At 33.8% G+C, this 6,076-nt stretch overlaps 1 long non-coding RNA gene across 1 annotated transcript in view; it reads left to right on the plus strand.

Moving 5' to 3' along the window:
• LOC111083991 overlaps positions 1 to 2,127 on the plus strand; it is an 18,148-nt gene extending 16,021 nt beyond the window's left edge. Inside the window, exon 2 of the long non-coding RNA XR_002609348.1 lies at positions 1,979 to 2,127. This is a non-coding gene — a long non-coding RNA (uncharacterized LOC111083991). The remainder of the gene's footprint in view (positions 1 to 1,978) is intronic.
• The last annotated feature ends 3,949 nt before the right edge of the window (positions 2,128 to 6,076 follow it).

Genomic DNA, 6,076 nt, shown 5'->3' on the forward strand with positions numbered 1-6,076 from the left:
TATCTACTAAATATTATAAACCTGCATTTCGAGAAAATGTACTTCATAAGGTATTTTGATAGTTTTGCAATTTTATTTAAAGTAAACAAATCATAAAACTAAATAAACAAGTCGCAAAAAAAACCAGTCACCATTTAATTTATAAGTTTAAAAAAGGTATTTCTAGTTCTCACTCATCATGTCAGATATTAAAACATGGTACCGTTCTCAGTTATTAGGGTGTGTGTTGTTATAGAAAAGCAGCATCAGGCTATCGACTGTGTCAACCGAGGGGAATCGAATCCCCTGATTTTAGTGTTGTAAATCCGATGTCCTACTTGGAGACGGCTATTAGGAGTAAGAAATTATAAACTAAATATTTGTTTATAGTGAAGCCACTAAGTCCGCCGTTCTAAATTTTGAGCTGACAACTAGTGGGAAGGCAACCTTCTGGCAGTACCCACCGCCGACTCTTGGGCTATTATTTACCAATGAATAATGGGATTGACCACTACTTCATATGCCTCCCCCCCCTCGAATGGGTGAACTGGCGAGCATGTTCGGCATAGGGTTTCGATCCTGCGCCCTCAAATTTCGAGTCGAACGCTCTAACCAATAGGCTATGTCAAGCCTTAAAAATTCATAACGATTTCACTTGCATGAAGCTCTCATACCACATTGGGTTTTGACACTAAACAGTAAAAGCTTTTGTCGTCTTATTTTGTATTTGTTTATTGTCACATTAAAAACGGATCTATGAACAAAATAATATTCGATGCATCATCACGTTAAAAAACAAATGTATAAATAAAAATAATATCCGGTGCATTATCAGCTTAAAAATGAGTGTATGTACAAAAGAATCTTCGGTGCATCATCATTAAAAAAAACAAATCTTCGCTAGCTTTTATAAACGTTTTGAAGGTGGAAGATATCTTTTAAAGTTTCTGTAGATGTATAAATTGCATACGTTATCTATGTCATATCAGTTACCGTTAAACGAGATTACTAACATTATCAGAACTTGTTTGAACTCATTTTCTCTTCCCAGAAACCATCCTTTTTTTTGGTAAGTTCGGATGTATATATAAAATAATAATTTAATTTCAAAATATATTACGAGGAAAAACTGTATAAACTTTCTTGTGATAATTAAGTAAACAACTCTTCGGTGTTAACTAAACACTTAAAGCACTAGTAATTTGATGTGCAGTAATATAAAAAGAATGCTTACATTGACCTAGGAGACACATTTTGGAGTATCATACAAAAATTATCCATGTAAAACATGACCTATCACATAAGTCTCTTACTGTTTGTTCAAATTCATAATATTATTTTAATGAGTCCTTGTTTGTTGAAGTTTTACGTGCATAATTCAAACGGTTATCAAGAGAAGCACACTCATGACTAAGAAGATTATTCAGAGAGACTTAAAGAATGATGGATGAGTTTAGAAAATCCGGAACGGTATAAAAAACACTCAATCTGTCTCTTGCTTTATCGATAACGCTATGTTGAACACCACGCAATGAATTTATTTAAAAATTGGTTTAATGATTTTAATTATGATCTCGTCAGGTGTAATCAAGAGATATCATTATTTAAAGTCAGTTTATATACGTAAGTAAGATGAAGATAAAAATTGCCAATGGTTTTAAGTTAGGTGTACACGTGAGAGCCGTTTACTGAAAGTCAGATTTTTCACACGAGAGTTTTAATCAAACGCACTTTAAGCTTTATTTCTCATTAACTAAACACTGACACGACAATGTGCATTACATGATTCTGATAATTTAAAAGAAGTGAAATCTATAGAGTGTTGCGTTTACTTTATTGTTTTTTTAAAGGTGAAATAATAAAAACAGTTAACAAGTTCATGCTTACTATATAGCAGTAAAAAAGCGTAGTAAGAAACTCATTTTGGAATCTCATAACTTATTATAACTATTTTGATAATTTTTAAAATATACTAATATTTCCATCTTTTTCTTTGTAGGAAATTAATGAAGATGAAGAAAACCACGTTGTTAACTTTTTGTGCAATTTTCTTTGTGCTGATGATCTCGTCCACAGCGACACCTGTGGGGCGAAAATCGAATTTCGAAACCATTGTCCGGAGGATTATGTCTAACATAAAAAATGAGATCAGAAGCTACGACAAGTATGGTCACCTTCAGGCAAACAGCATTTTGTCTAAAACCCCAAAGAAAGAAATCGATAGCGTTGAGGACGAGAATATATCAGATGAGGGTCTCACTGACTTTGAATATAACGAACTGAACGATATGCACGCCACAAAGCGGCAGTTTGATGATTACGGTCACATGAGGTTTGGAAGAAGTAATTACATGAATAGATATGACGACTATGGACATTTGCGCTTTGGAAAATGAATAACATAATGTTGTAAAACATATCTAATTACGTAAATCTGTTTGTTTTCTTGAGAAAAACCTGCACTGCGTAGACAAACGTATCTATCATCCAAAACTAAGTAAAAACAAGTTTCAATATGGCTATAGCAACTAATTATAACTACCTTGTACATGAATATAAATAGTTAAGTACAATAAAGTGTTGTTGTAAAATGGAATTGCCTACAACCTTTAAAGGAAACCCCACATAAGAACATGTTCAGAAAATAATACCAGGGCTGTAATTTGTTTTAAATATTTATTTACCATGTAAATATACTGATCAGCGTAGCTGTTCCTGATTCTAGTGCGTACAGTCCGTCCAATTTATTTTTGTGGGGCATAGCAAATCTAGAGTAATACATGATAGATAGACAAAAAAACCTTATTAAGCATATGTTCGACTTAAAAATCAAAATCAAATCTACTTATGATAGAGCATAAAGTTATTTTATCAAACATAACATGACACATAATAATGAAGAATATTAAGTATCTTATTAAAGAAATTTAAAAGTACAACTGTCGAAAGCGCTAGGATTTCATCATTTTTATAATGTTATTTATCAAACTATCGTTTACGGATTTACAACGCCTAAATCCGGGATTCGATTCTCCGCTGTGGATAATATATATATATATTACAGATGTCCCAATTTGACTTTAATCTAAAACAAACCAAACTTTTCTATCGTACTATCATAAGCTATTGAAAAAAATACTATAATTAATACTGTTTTCAGATAGTGTCTATTCTGTTGATTCACTGCGATTAAGAAAATACATATAGCATCTTAAGATATAAATGTTGTACACTATAAACAGCAGCTTTGGACATTTCACCCATTCCTTGACAAAATCAATTCATCAATCACCCAAATATTTTATCCCGTGTGCTTCTCTTTCAATTTGTCTCACTAGAGGACACTAATCAGGCTACCAGACGTGTAATTTCTTCTTGTTGACAAAATATCAATAATAAAATATAAAGTAAATAAAATTTAAAACAAGGCCATTTTTCACGTAGTATCTAAAATTTGACAACTACACGTATATGAAAAAGGATGTCTTTGAGAAAACCTATCAACAATTTTTTGATACGACAGACACATTTAATATTCTTATTCTAATTTGTCCGGATTTCACACTAATACAGCGCCATCTTTAGTTGGTTACGTTCATATTTTTTTATAAGAGGACAAAAATAAAGTCAAACCAGATTTGTTAATTTTATTCTAAATTAAAACATTTTATGAGTATTTAAGGGAGAGGCATATCTTTGATTTGTTAGAAGACGAAATTTCAACCTCATTTCTATTTTTGGCAGGCTTTGATAATAACAGAAAAAATGTACCAAATCATCTCGTTGTAAATGTAGATATAGAGAAGGATGCTCTAACACAGTGGTCCCCAATAGGCTGCGTGCGGGCCGAATAAGGCTCTCGAAAGCCCCATTCGTGGCCACAACTATGATCAAACATTGTAAAAGTAAGCGAATCTCTATTTGTAGAATGATGTGTTCCTCAACAAGCTCAGGTCCGGCCCTTGGCTTTATGGTCATCATTTGATTGTTTGTTTGTTGAATTGTGCGCAAAGGTATTCGAAGGGTATCTAAACTAGTTATCTAATAATTCTGAAGTGATAAACTAGAAGGAAATCAGCTAGTCAACACCACCCACTGCCAAGTCTTGGGCTACTCTTTACCGACGAACATTGGGATTGATCTTCACATAATAACGACCTCACAGCTGAAATGGCGAGCATCGTCGGTGACGGGATTAAAACCTACAGATTAAGAGTTAAGTGCTCTAACCAACAGACCATGTTGGGCTCATCATCACCTGAAGCGTCCCAATAGAGAAAATAGCTGGGGACCACTGCTCTAAGATGTTCAAAGGGACCATTACTTTCATCTTTTCTACAAGGAGAAGAGGGTAGTCAACATTATATTAAGAGGAGACAAGCAGAGACCAAAGTCACACCAACAACAATGGATCGTGGTTCTTCATGGATGTTGGTAATAGAGTTATTAAGCTACTTTTAACAATAAATTTGACGAAAAAAAGGAGAAAAGCGCTGATAGAGTACCTACATGAAAATACTACAGAGTAAGAAAAATAAAATAGTTACAGAACATAGAATTTATATATACATTCAAAGTAAAAAAGTTGTGAAAAGTTAGTTTAATTGATTAGTTGATTGGTAACACAAATTTAGTGACGAAATAGAATCTCACGACGAAATATCGCTGCAGTGATGCATAATATATGTTCTGGCTCCGGTAAAAAGATGATGAATAAGGATTTAAAGTTAACGAAATTTCAGAAGCTTCTAGTCACACCTCAAAAGAAGAGAAAGATAGCTGAAGAAACTGGAATTACAGCGGCCTTACTAAATTTCATATCTGGCAGATTCCAAGGTGTGGCTTCCAATTAATTCTCGTACCTATGTTCCGTTTAAAAGCTTCTTGGAAATCGACGCCTAAGAACATTGTAGGGCCTGAGGGAATTTTTAAAGATGGTCTAAGATTGGTCTATATCCATTTACCATAAGCTTGTTGTGATAAGAACTGTGGTATGAGGCAATAGGGCTTAATCATGGCCTCAGACTGAGCATGATCAACGAAAAGAAAAGTATTTCCAAGTGCAGCAGAGAAGTTGAGAACCTTGTTTTTATACAATGTGACTGATCTTAATACATCTTATTAGATGTGATGACCAGCTCCTTTATGAGTGTATTTTTTCTTTTAGTAATGTAACGTTATGTTATTGTATTTTCGATTTGTCCTTGCCCAGAGTTATTGATGAGGCGGTGAAATTCAACGAAACCACTACATCTCAATGACAAGAGGTAATTCAAATGATAGATTGAGTTTCATATTTGTTTATAGTATCTTAAACTGAATGTACATATATCGCCTTTGAAAAACTATCATAGGCTTACGCGAACATGTTAATCGAACAACACCCTGATCATACTGAAACCGAAACAGATTGTTCTGGGTTATTGTTGCCATAGATACTACATACACTTATATATGGCATTTAATACTATTTAGGGCCCATTAAAACATCCAAACAAAATATAACTTCTTTTTCGTACATTACCCCTTTTTAAAGTTCTAACTGGTTAGATAACCTACTATCTGGTTCCGTTGTTTCTTTTCGAGGTCGAGTCCAACATGCTTTACGTGCTATTTAACCACAACATTTGAACTAGTTGACTGTCCGCGGAATTACAGCGCTAGAAACCGGGTTTTGATACCCGTGGTGGGCAGAGCATAGATATCCAAATGTGTAGCTTTGTGTTTAGTTACAAACAACCTGTCCGCGGAATTACCGTACAAACGAATCACATCTGACGTACAAGAACACTTAGTGAGCTAATTCAGATTTTATAATATTTAGTAGATATCACCGAACTAAAGGATCACATCCAACTGTTGTAGAAGAAAACGTAGCTAGCGAAATAATGTAGGTTTATAATATTTAGTCGATATCACCGAACTAAAGGATCACATCCAGCTGTTGTAGAAGAAAACGTAGCTAGCGAAATAATGTCAGGTTTATAATATTTAGTCGATATCACCGAACTAAAGGATCACATCCAGCTGTTGTAGAAGAAAACGTAGCTAACGAAATGGAATGAAGATTTAAAAAAAGTCATTTTTTACATATAGG

Source organism: Limulus polyphemus, unplaced genomic scaffold (assembly GCF_000517525.1).
Source record: "Limulus polyphemus unplaced genomic scaffold, Limulus_polyphemus-2.1.2 Scaffold147, whole genome shotgun sequence".
NCBI lineage: Eukaryota > Metazoa > Arthropoda > Merostomata > Xiphosura > Limulidae > Limulus > Limulus polyphemus.